Raw genomic sequence first — 13,732 nt, forward strand, 5'->3', positions numbered from 1 at the left:
AAGTTTCAGGGGATTCCTGAAATGGCTTGAGAAGACTTGAAGAGGGTGCTCAGTGAGATCATCACTCCAGTAGTAGGCTTAACAGTGGATGAACTGGTAAACGAAATGGAGACAGCCTATAGGGCTTACTCCAACTATATTAAAAAATGGCCTACCTGGAGAAATAGTGGTCAAGTTTTCAAGAAGACAAACCAGAGATGCCATTTTAAAAGCAACATCAGCAACTCCACTGAAAATGGGAAATGTAACCATTAAAACTTTAAAGGACATTCCATTTGAAATTAGACAAAAGAGGAAAAATTACAAGGAATTAATTTCTTTTCTTCAAACTAATAGAATATCGTACAGATGGGCGGTCCCGGAAGGTGTCACCTTTAAGATCAACGATAGAAGGGAGAAGATAGACTCCACTTTTAAAGCTAAAGAATTTTTGAAACATCAGCTGGGGACAGATGATGAGTCTAAAGAGGGAGAATCAAAGTTGAGTGACTCTGCTACCTCGGGAACGGGAGAGGAATCTGTGGCAGAAAAGGGTGCAGGACCTGCCAGAGTGGTATATGATTTTAGAGACAGAAAGCCTAAGTAAAGGCAGAAGGACTTGGAAAATGGCTTTTGAAGTGAAGAATAAGAAGATGATCAGAGACTTCTCTCATAACAACTAACAAAATAACAAACAAGAAGCGAATTGTTATAAGCAAGAACTCAAAAAGTATATTGTGATAATAAAACTGATATTTACTAACAGTGAAAAGATCTCCTTCTCTTTGGGTTTTAGTCTAGTGTGGTTTCCTTTTCTTTATCCCTAGTTGTAGTCTCTCCCCTATATTTCTTTGTAGTTTGTAGTATATGCAAAATAAAAAATATCCCTACTGGGATTTTAAAAAATTAATAAATGACTAGCTGACATATGCTGCAATTGTCCTGTTTCTGAACTAGCCAGCACTGTTACTCACACAAGAACACATGAAACTGTGATGCTGCACTCTACTGAGTCAGATCATTGGTCTGTTGAGGTCAGTATTGTTTACTCTGGCTGGCCGAGGCTCTCCAGATTCTCTGGCAGGTGTTTTCACATGACCTACCACCTGATCCTTTTAACTGGGAATGCCAGGGATTGAACCTGGGACCTTCTCCATAGAAAACAGATGCTCTACCACTGAGCCACAGCCAAGAAGATAATAGGATAACAGTCAGCAGCTGAAAAATGAATTAGGGAAAAGCTGTCCTCAAGCATCACTATTTAGGAGAACAGTTAAGGACACAGGCAATGTCATGGAGAGGTATAGTCCACTCAGCAACTGAGCCATCCAAGATGAAGCACAGGCTAGTCTGAAGGAAGACTTAATTAGCAAAAGTCAGAGTCCACCTGTTAAGTCTTGTACAACTTGATGACCTCACCCTTGCTGTTGTCTCAATAGAGACTTTGACCCTGTTGAGATTCAGAGTTCTGCTCCATTCCCTACAGTAGTACTAGGTGACTGTATATCTTGGGTTGACCAATCTGAGTTTCTCCCGCCAGTGTAAATTTCTGTTCAGGCCCGGCACCTTCTTCTCTTCCAGGGGGTAATGTAGAGATTCTGGAGGCAGACAGATCCAGTTGTGAGTGGTTTTCTGTTTCTGTCCCTGCTCCCTGGAGAGAGTTTGCTATTCTGTGGTAGGACTTGGGTTCTGGGAACTCTGCAATACACAGAGCCTTGTGTATGCCATGGACTGTGGGTTCTTCTGAAGAGACTCCATCATACTTCAATGGTGGCCAGGGCATATCTTCATAACAATCTTTTTACCAGGGAGAACTTCCTGTTGAACTCAGTAGGACTGCAGTGTTAAGCACCCCTTTTATTGTTTCTATGGGTGATTTCACACTAAAGCTGCCTCGCGGCACAGTCGCCGTTTGCCCCAACACTATTTGTCAATTTCACACCCGAGGCTGCGGGGCTGCATTTGACCTGCGGCTTCTCCCGATTTCCTCCGCAGTTTCGTGATCCTGGTTTTTGAGGATCACGAAACTGCGGAGGAAATCGGACGAAGCCACGAGTCAAAATGCAGCCCTGCAGCTTCGGGTATGAAATTGACATGTTTGTGTCGGGGCAAATGGCGGCTGCGCCGCAAGGCAGCTCTAGTGCGAAATCACCCTATGTTTATTTCCTGCCTCATCAGCAAAAGAGCTCTCAAGGCTGCTTCTGTACAAAGCTAAAAACATTCTAGTGATCAGAGGTAGAATAAGACCAAAAAGGGGACCTCATTCAAACACACACGCGCGCACACACACAAGAATTAAAAGTCAATGGATCACAACAATGTTCACGTTTTCCCTGATTTTTCTGTTGTACCTGAAATGACAAAATGGAGCACCATTGCACTGTGTAATGTGCATCCAGCATCTGAGCACTTGAGTGAATGCACTGATTAATGTTGCTGCTTAAACAAAGGTTAATTTGTTGATAAAGACAAATTGGACTCTCCCCTTTCAATTTTTTTTTGTGATGAGATCATAGCACCTATTAATCCAAATCAAAGTTTTATAAATAGGAAAATAGTAGGAGGGCAGCTAAGGATTCCTGGGATCTGCTCCTAATAAAGGAACAGCAAGAAGCAAATAGGCGGTAACCACCAGAGTGCTGAGATGGCTTAATAGACATATGCATAAATTACAATAATTTTTTCCACAAGTGAGTATCAAATAGCTTTAATGGAAAAAGTCAAAACCCAATTTGTTTTGGATTTAAAAGACACTTCTTCAGTCGATATTTGCAACATTAAAAAAACTCCATCCATCAAAAAAAATTACTTATGGATAGAAGTTGGTCAATTATCTACTTTCTAACACTTTCCAGTGATCTCCTTCCATAAGTCCCTGTGCACCATCTATGGTTGTCTAGCAGTCATCTGTTGACTGTCCTACCATTTAGGGTGGCCTATCTGTCATCAATCAGAGTCTGGGCCTTTTTCATTATGTCTCCAGCTCTGTAGAAAGCGATCCATGAAAGGTAAGGGGTTCTTCCTCTTTGGAGATCTTCAGGATATTCTGCAAGGCCAGTCTGTTCACCTGGGCTTTTAAGATAGTTTGATTGTCAGGTATCTTTTAAGGAAGGGGAGGGGTAGAGATGTGGGATTTGCTATTTTATTTTTGGTTTTAGCTGAGTATTTCTTTTAGCTATCATTGTAAGCCACCTTGAACCATGAAGAGAGGCAGGATATAGATATTTTAATAAATAAATGAAGGCCCCAGTCACACGGAGCATTAGCCACGCTAGAGAGATGGAAGATAGGTGGATTTTCTGGGCGTGATTTCACCGCCACATCTGGGAAGCGTAGAGCTCCCGTGGCTCAACTGAGGCTTCCCGCCGAAGATGCGCGGCAAAAAACTAGTACCTCGGAGGTACTAGTTTCCGGAAATCGCGGGGCAAGGGCAGGCGTCTGATCACGTTTCTGGTGGCATCCGGCACCCGCCCATGCCCCATTGCGAAAAGGTTTTTTTCCCCCAAAGTCTCCAGGGATGCGCACAAGCACCCAACGGGGCATGCACATACTTCAGGTTAAAAAAAAAACACACACAGGCTTGCAGACAAATCTAGACACTTTTGACAAGGCTGGGAGGTTAACATACACACCCAGCTGAAGAAAAATCAAGATTTTGCATTGACATCCTTGGGGCTGCCTAGCAACTCCCAGGATGCATTGGCAGGGCTGGGGGACAACAGACTGATGGGAGGCACCACCAGGAGTGAAAGAAGAAGCCTGCTGGGGGGAGGCGGCTGCTGAGTGCCCTGCCATCAGTGTTTGGATTATGTGGTAGTGATGCCAGCCCATAGCTGATGGGCACAGGGGGCTTAGCATTTTATCATAGCACCAACACCATGATGCCACTTCCAACGTGACTTATAAGTGATGTAATTTTGCCAGGGTGACACTCTGCATTCACTCAACTTTCTGTGATCATGCTGGTAGTGACATCATGACATCAGTGCAATGCCAATGCCCCCTCCCCATTTTCCCTGGCCTGGCATTTCCCACCTCTGCCCAGCTGAACAGTGGCAGGCCAAGCCGGGGATAGGGAGTGTTGTCTCCTTCACACAATAAGGGGAGACAATCACAAATGAAGAGAATGAGGCTACTGTAGATCTGTTAATGAGTATGACTCTGTATATAAGAACATAAGAGACGCCAATGTTGGATCAGGCCAAAGGCCCATCCAGTCCAACACTCTGTGTCACACAGTGGCCAGAAATACCAGGTGCCCTCAGGAGGGCCACCAGTGCATATAGGTCATTGACATCTGATTTAGTGTAATCCTAGGTAGGAATGCTTGAACACAAACTGGTCTGGCTTATATCCTGTACGCCAGTTGTGAACAGGAAGCCAATTTTGACAGACTGTTTGCCACCCTGCTCATGCCTGTTCAGCAAGTTTGTTTCACCATATTCCTCCCTAACACTGTTGTGCCACAGCTGATTGGATTTCTGCTCCCAGCCCTTACTGTACTTCTGCTTTGCTCAGCAGGCAGTGGCTTAAATAGGTTGCCTCTGCCCCACTGGAGGAAAGTTTTTAGATTTTTTTTTTAAAAAAATAGCAATTGCTGATGCTGTAATGAACATAGATTTTTTCAGTCATCTCAAAGGGGTACGTTTCCCCTTATAATTCTGCAACAAAAAGGATAGAGACTTCTTTAAAAAAATCAGAACTGAGTATTCAGACAACTGGGTAGATCATGGCAGCACAAGCTCTATCTTATTCTCTGAATTCACAGCTTTGTGTTTTGTTCAGCCAATAGCCTTTTTCCAGATATATTAAGGGAAAGATGCATATCTTATGTCTCTGCAACAAAAAGGGCTAGAGGCTTACTTTTTTTAAAAAAAAAGATGGAAATTCAAATAAAAAAGTCAATTATCTGGACAATAAAGAACGCTGACAGGAAGGAAGTTGATTCATTTGAAATGGTGTGTTGGAAGAGATTTCTACGGGTATCCTGGATTGCCAAAAAAAAGACAAATAAGTGGGTTCTAGATCAAATCGAGCCTGAACTCTCCTTAGAAGCTAAACTGATGCTATTGTACTTTGGTCAGATTATGAGAAGACAAAAGTCACTGGAAAAGGCAAAAAATGCTAGAAAAAGTTGAAGGCAGCAAGAAAAGAGGGTGACCCGACATGAGACGGATGGGGAGCCATGGCCCTCAGTTTGCAAAACCTGAGCAAAGCTGTTAAGGATAGGACTTTTTGGAGGCCACTCATTCTTAAAGGTAAAGGTAAAGGTAAAGGTTCCCTTGCTCGAAAGCCAGTCGAGTCCGACTCTAGGGTTGCGGTGCTCATCTCCGTTTCAAAGCCGAAGAGCCAGCGCTGTCCGAAGACGTTTCCGTGGTCATGTAGCCGGCATGACTAAACACCAAGGCGCACGGAACGCTGTTACCTTCCCACCAAAGTGGCAGAAGCAATTTGGCAGCACATAACACACACCCTGTTGGGATTATGACAACAGAATGTTAGAACATTTTATCACAATAGCAACTGCTGATTTAAACAGCACTCGGGGGGCCCTATCGACATTTAAATCAGTCTTAATTGATGTAAATCAGTCATAAATAAACATAGGCTTTTTTAAAAAATATATATCTTATGTTAATCTAAATAGTCCTTAGTGAGATTAATGCCTGCCTGTCTCTTTGGCTGATAGTGTTTTGCCACATGCACACATATGTGTGTGTGCGGTGTGTGTGTGGGGGGATGCAGACCTGCTTGGCAGATGTTAATTCTGTGTGAACCAAACAGCCCTGGTGACTCACATGAACTTTGCTGTGTTAGCCGAATTGCTCTCAAAGAGAAACAATTGGAACAGTTTATCGGGATTCACCGTCTATGGTTTACGGAGGATGCTGCTGTTTCTGAGGTTCCCAATAAGAGACTGAGGCAGACTTCCTTAAAATAATTAAAGTTTACTGGCTCACTTCACACAATAACATACAACAATCACAACACACAAGAACTAAGAAATAAAGAGAGAATAATTCAGCACAGTTGCAATTTGCAGGTAACTTTGGTTGATGCTTTGGGGTATAATTACCTAGCTGCTCCTGCGTGGCTCCAAACTTCAAGCGAAGGGGTAAGGATTGGGAGAAAATGGAAAAGAATAGCGAATGGACTCAGACCAGCTAAGACCATGTGCTAAGAAGTTCTAGCTGTGCACTGCTAGAACAAAGAGGGATGGGAAGGATTTGGGATAGAAAGCTGGATTGAAGGGTAAAGCAGGTTAAATAGAGGGCGTAGTTTGAGAGCGCTGGGGGGTTTCAGGTAGAATGCTCAAGAGACCGAACTGGAGGTGCGTTTCTGATTATATCAGAGAGGGTCAGAGGAGGGGCTGGGGCCAGGAGACCTCCCCTTGTGATGCTGTGTTCGGTCATAGCCAAAAGGTCAGGGATTGGCTACTGTATTTCTCTGGGAGGGCCTGGGGTATGGCGAGCAATTTGAGAGCTAGTGGCTAACTCAATCAAGACACCTGGGCTAGGGGTATTCGCATGTAGATGTGTGACTCATGTCCATGCAGCCACTGAACACCTGCTTGTTGTTCTCAAACTAGAGCAGTTCTGAGCTAGAAAGAAAAGATATATTTGGATGAAGGATGCTATTTAGAATCAAGTTTTTGCTTTTTAAAAAAATGGGTGCAGAGAGGACAAACTCTTTTCATTAAACCCGTTTAAAAGGCACATTAAAAAAGTTGAGCTTTACAGGAGGTGCTGGGGGGGGGGGAGTTCATTCCCCAACCAGAGTAGGCAGGGAGGGCATTTCCACCCACCCTCTTTAGGAATGAAGCACAAGGGTTCAACTGGATGGAGGAAACATGGAAGTGTGGATTCTTCTTGTGGCTGCCAGCAGCAGCCATTCACTGCAGCATTCATCCATTCATTGAATCATAGAGTTGGAAGGGACCTCCAGGGTCATCTAGTCCAACTCCTGCACAGTACAGGAAATCCACAAATACCACACCCACAGTGACCACTGTTCCACACCCAGAAAAAACCTCTAAGATACTGCCCTGAAGAAAAATTGCTTCCTGATCCCAAAGTGGCAATCAGCATTTCCCCGGGCGTGCAAGACAGGGCCACAAGAACGAAGCATTGAGGCAACCCTTCCTACCCTCCCTCTCATGATCTGCCTAAGTTCACACAAACAGCATTGCTGTTAGATGGCCATCTAGCCTCTGTTTGAAAACCTCCAAAGAAGGAGATCCCACCACCTCCCAAGGAAGACTGTTCCACTGAGGAACCACTCTAACTGTCAGGAAGTTCTTTCTAATGTTTAGCCAAAACTCTTCTGATTTAATTTCTGATTTAATTCCAACCTTATGGGGCAACAGAAAACAACTCCTCACCATCCTCTAAAAGACAGCCCTTCAAGTACTTGAAGATGGTTATCATATCTCTCAGTCAGCTCCTCTCCACCTAGCTCCTTCAACCTTTCCTCATAGGACTTGGTCTCCAGACACCTCACCATCTTTGTTGCCCTCCTCTAGGCATGTTCCAGCTTGTCTATATCTTTCTTAAATTGTGGTGCCCAAAACTGTACACAATACTCTAGGTGAGGTCTAACCAGAGCAGAGTAAAGTGGTACCATCACTTCACGTGATCTGGACACTATACTTCTGTTGATACAGCCCAAAATCACATTTGCCTTTTTTGCAACCACATCACACTGCTGACTCATGTTCAGTGTATGGTCTACTAGGACCCCTAGATCCTTTTTGAACATACTACTGCCAAGACCACTCTCCCCCAACCTGTAATTAAGCATTTGATTTTCCCTACCTAAATGCAGAACTTTACATTTATCCTCATTGATATTCATTTTATTTGTTTTAGCCCTGTGTCAGGAGGGGGGCAACCCACAACCCCTCCTGTCCCCTTCCCTTTCAACCCGAAGGGAAGAAGTTCTGGACAACTGCAAACAAGAAGGAATGGGAACACTACACACAGCCCAAGGCACCTTACCAGAGGGTCGAGCCCGGGACCTGAACCCAGAGCAGGCACATTCTGGAGGCAACTCAAGGCAAAATCCATCAGAGGGTTCCCTAGTGGCCCCAGGCTCCTTCCCCCCAGGCTGGCATGAGGAACGTTGACAGCTAAAGGAAGCCATGGTGGGGAACCTGGGAAACATCCCCAATGACAATGACCGGATAGAGAGGAAGCTGGGTGGGAATGCACAGATGGGAATGGGGAATGGGCCAACCCCATGGCCACCCTTCTCTGAAGCGGGGAGGGTGGAAGCAGGGAGGATGAGAGTTAAAAGGGGGAGAAAATGCTAACTGAAGAGGATGACACCTGGTAGTTATGAGGAACAAGAAGTGGTGTGAACAAGGGAGGGATGGCGTCTCCTGTTGACGAGAGAAAGAGAGATAGAAGGAACGACTTCACCTAACTCTAACCGCAGGTTTGGAAATAAGTGCCAGGTAGGGCGAGGGACGGTGATGTAACCAGTCCCCACCAGGTGTCCAACGACAGCAGCTTCCCCAACTCTCCTACCCTGGAACCCTCCCATCCTCCCCTTGCCCCGCAGAACCCAGGCGAACACATCACACCCAGTCGTTTAGCCTGTCTTCTATGATATTTGCTACCACTACCAATTTAGTATCATCTGCAGATGTATTAAGCATTCCCTCTATCCCTTCATCCAACTCACTGATAAAGATGTTGAACATTTATCCTTCCCTTACCCTGTTACATAGACTGGCAGGTTATAGAGGAGCCACACAGCCATTGGGGGGGGGGCACAATCACCAGCCTTGAATTTGTTGTTGGCACCTTTTTCTGACTGCTTCTCATTACTGAAATTGGGAGACAATCATTTAAACAGTCCTGGTCAATTGATTGGTTAGGTACAAACTAGGGGAATCCATTCGGTATAAACCTCTAATACATTTAAAGAGGTCTCTTTAAATGCCTTCTCCAAGCTGGCCTCCACCTCCATGGTGGTGCAACTTGCTGAGTGAACTCAGACATTTAAAGGGTCTTCCTTCCCTCCTTTCTGCTGGCCATGGCTCCCGGAGGCCAGCAGAATGGACGGGGGGGGGGGAAGATCTCAGATCTTCCCTCACCCGAGTGCAGTGCGGCTTGCAATTTCCCTTTAAATGGCTTTTGCAAGCTGTACTGTGTTCGAGTGAACCCAGAAGTGGCACACGTTCACCGACCTCCTTTTCCATAGGGTATAATGGGGCCGAATAAATTCAGTAATCCCATTTTTTCCCCAAATCCCAATATCAGTGTGATTCCCAGTGGAATACTGAGAAATACCAACATTTTTCGGGTTCAATGTACCCGAACCTGAAAAATACCAGTGATTTTGTGCACATCCCTAGTAGCCAATAAATCCAGATGGTCAGTCGTGTTGGTCTGAAGCAGAAGAACAAATTTAGAATCCAGTGGCACCTTTAAGACCACCAAAGATTTATTCAAGGTCTGAGCTTTTGTGAGCATGCGCACTTATCAAATAATTGATAAAGTGTGCATGAACATGAAAGCTCAGACCTTGAATAAATCTTTGGTGGTCTTAAAGGTGCCACTGGATTCTAAATTTGTTCTAGAGTAACCAGTGGCAGTGCAGTGTGCTGCCTAAGTGCTGGCTGGAGGGACTTCACAAAGGTGGGGCTTGGCAGCATCACTTGAACCTTAATGCTGAGTGGTATGGAGAAATTGAGATAAGCTCAGGCACATCTTGGCACGTGCTTGTGTACAGGCAAAGAGAAGTAAGGCATAGTAATAGGTCTTGGGATGGAAGGAACCAGGGAGTAAATGCCTGTTAGCTGGTAGCCATGGACTGCTCATTGAATCTCTGGTTTTTAAAATAATAAACAATGATAAGCATTAGCAAATGCTAGCAACTAGTTACAGAAAAGGCATTCTCATGATACACACCTGAAGGCTGCCTCAGTAATTCAGTATCTTTCCCAGTACACAGGCCACATGTCCTAATCAACAGTCTGAGAACAAACATACACAAAATTATTTGTGAACCAATTTAACTAAAAGTGATCATTTTGCAGTGTTTGAGGAGGATTTCCTATCTTGAATGGTATGTGTATTATCCCAATCCCAGAAGCTCAAGTTTTAAAAAAATATCATTCAGAGAATGTTTGAAGACAACTACCCACTTCTGTTGTCAGTTAGTCTCAGCACAAACTATGCATGTCCCAAGGGTCCACACATTGTCTGTGATGTTACTAACCATGTCACAGTAGCCACTCATATGGATGAAAGATTCTTGGACATCCTCACACTGCTGAGGGAGCAGCCATAGCAGCTTCTCATGCCTATCAGAAAATACCTAAATTGGGACGTGTGTCTATGAATGTGGAGCCATGTAGCAGGACCATCTGGATGTTTCTTTCCCATCAGTCTGGCCTCCCAGTGTAAGGAAGGATGCTGATTGGATGGGGATGATTGCATGATCAGCCACGTCCTTGTGGTTGTCATCTTCCCATTCATAAACACACAGGGGCTGCACAGTACAGAGGCACAGCAAAGTCTCCTTGCCCTGATATGGATGGCCAAGTCAGTCTGACCTTGTCAGATCTCAGAAGCTAAGCAGGGTCGGACCTGATTAGTACTTGGATGAGAGACCACCAAGGAAGTCCAGGGCTGCTACACAGAGGCAGGCAACAGCAAACCAAACCACCTCTGCTTATATCTTACCATGAAAGTCTTATGGGGTCACTGGAAGTCAGCTCTGACCTAAATATAGCAACTGACGAACTTTACTTTCATTGCTGTTGAACTGATAAATGCTGCTTGTGCCTTTAAAGCCCTCATTTCATACTGGAGAGAAGAAGGTGATGATGATACTGACTGATGTAAGATGCATATTATGTCTCCTGTCAAAAAAATCTTAAGCATATTCACGTTGGTGCGAAGCTAAAGAAAGAAAGGCTTAATGCAATCAAGATGAACAAGCACATTCTTAATAGCCTGTAAGGTATTCAGTGCTTTCCCTGAGATAATCCCATCATTATCACTGTCAGCTTATTAGCCCAGGCAGTATGCTAACTGGCTTCTTCATGGTCATTGCTGACAAATATGAGATGTGATGCTTAGAGGGATAGGCTGGAGTTCTTACTACGCCCCAAGAAAGAAGAGTACACTAGTCAATAAAGGATGACAAGAGAGATACCATAAAAGTTTTGATCAAAGAGGTTTGATAGGAAGAACTATTTTTCTTCACTGACCTTTTATTCTTACTCCTCAGATGCATGGACAAATTCATCTTACCACATCCCAAGGGAGTTGGCTAAACTCCCCAGCTAATGTCCGTGCAATTGTAAGTGACTTTACCTATTAGATGTGGCGATTACACAGGAGCAAGTGAGATCAGATAAAAATGATAGTCCAGACAGAGACGATGATGTCTGATCATTTAATGGGTAAGTGGAATGGAAGCAGGAGAGATGGCTGTGTTGTCAATAAGAGAGAGCATTTTTCTTTTTTTAAAAAAAAGATTGTAGTTGGAGTTTTAGCTATCTCTGTGCAGCTGAATGGGGGGGGGGGAAATCAGCCTCCGAGTATTCCCTGAGGAACGGCGATTTTATCAGAAGCTTGTTATCTCAGTCATAACTTTCTCTCTTCCGGCAATTCAAGGACCTCAGTATTTGAAAACCTACAAGAAGTCATCTCTTAATGAGAGCATATCCCTCTGAAATCCATGTCACAAACTTATTCAATTAAGACAAGTCCAAAGAGACAAGTGATGTCCTCAATTTATATACACAATAAAGTTAAGCAACTGGCAATACTGAAGCTCAATGTTCAAGATTACTGGCTTCAAGTATAACATCATATTGGATTATTGGATTTTTCATTTCTCTCCTTCTATAAGCATGGATCGGGGGAACTCTGTGTTTCTCATAAATGTACATATCGAGGCTAATCATGATGCTGTAATGTTCAAAGGAAATATTCTAACCCTCTTGATAGCTGTCCATATTGGAAAAACAAAATGTTTTTTTTCTGAATTTGCACATCAACCTTTACTCCTCTAATATATCCATTTTCAAGGCAGACAGCATACTGTATTGCATTTTTTATTTGACCTGATACAGGTTTTGGTTCCAGACGAGTAGCTGTGTTAGCCTGTAGCAGCAATATAAGGCAGGAGACAAACCAAATTTATTCCAGCATGGGTCAGAATTGACTTCATTAGATGCATGAAGTATACAAACATAAGGCCAGTGAATTTACATTAAAGGCTGCAAACAACAGAAAAGTGGGGCAGGGCAGAGAAACGTTGCAAAGATAGTCCAGTTTAAAACAAGATTCAGTTGAAGGAGAAATCAATCCAATCAGAGTGGGTGAGAACCACTCCAGAGGATACTTGCATCAGGGTATGCACACAACATAAATATAATCAGGCATGGTTCCAAATGGATCTTTTTGCCCAGGTACACATACAGCAAGGTTTAGTACACCTCCAAACATAGTGAACCAGGGGATACCTTTATTATCCTAACACAGGAGTCCCCAATATATCTGACTCTACAGTCACATTTGAAATTCTGATACAGTGTTGTGAGGGAGCCACCAAATGGCTGCTGCAGGTGGCTTAGCCAGCCACCAAATGGCTGCTGCAACATACCTTTGGTCACATAGTGAAGAGATCTTTGTGTTGTAGGGGCAGCTGTTGCCAAAGCAATGTTTGTAAAATCTGCACAGCCAATCAAATCTCCAACTGCCAATCAGAAGCCTTGCTGGGCAAAAGCCCCATATGGTCCAGCTCACTTTCTAAAAAACATCTGGCAGTCACAATGAAAGGTGTTGGCGGATGATGGGGTATCCACAGGCACTATGTTGGGATCTGCTGTCCCAGCCAAAGATACAGAGTAACAAAGAAAGGGAAACAGTATCTTTGAAGTCAAGACCAGTTCTAATGAAATAAAACATGGATATCAGTGTTAGGCACCTAAACATTAAAACAGTAAGAATTTACTTGTGGCAATCTAATGAATGGCATGCAGTTACAAATTTCATTCAGTTACAAATCTTCAGTGTCCAGTCAGTTACCCCCCAAAATTGTGTTCCTTTCACATGGATACTCTAGGGAAATACCTCCTGGTACAGGAGAAGGTATGTGGAAGGATAAAAGAGGGAAGGACAGAAGTGAGAAGATGGGGGGAAGCTATGAGGAGTCAGATAGTAAAATCAACTGGTAGGCAGTTGGAAATGGAGTTGGGGAAGTCTGAGCTATGAAGTGAGGAAGGGTGGAAGGACATGAAAATAAGTTTCAAGGGGTAAGGGAAGAGTAGAGTGGGAAACATAACATACTCTGTCTGCCCTGAAGAGGTGGTGTTGTCTTTTGCTACTGGTAAAAGAAAATACGATGAGGAAAACTGACTCCAATGTCAGCATACAGTCAGGTATGAGACAAGATGTCAGTCTATGAAGGTGAATAGTGGAGATCATTCTGATCTGGGTGACAGCTAAATGTGTCATGTGATCATGTCACCAGGTAGAGATTGCATCTCTATTGCTTCAGCTAGTATGCTGTAACCATGAGTCAGCACTGGTCACTGATTGGTGCTGAAACTGTATATTAGTCTGTATAGAACTTGTAGAGGTGTTCAGTCAGTGAATGCCTTGCTGCGGAGCACTCTGCCGGATTGGATGGTGATATTGGAGTTGGAGAGTGCTAAATGAACTGTGTATATCTGTGTAAATAAAATCCACTGTGAATAGTCAGCACTATCAACCTGGTATGTGTGGTT

Source organism: Gekko japonicus, unplaced genomic scaffold, assembly GCF_001447785.1.
Source record: "Gekko japonicus isolate JY-2015 unplaced genomic scaffold, Gekko_japonicus_V1.1 scaffold736, whole genome shotgun sequence".
Taxonomy (NCBI): domain Eukaryota; kingdom Metazoa; phylum Chordata; class Lepidosauria; order Squamata; family Gekkonidae; genus Gekko; species Gekko japonicus.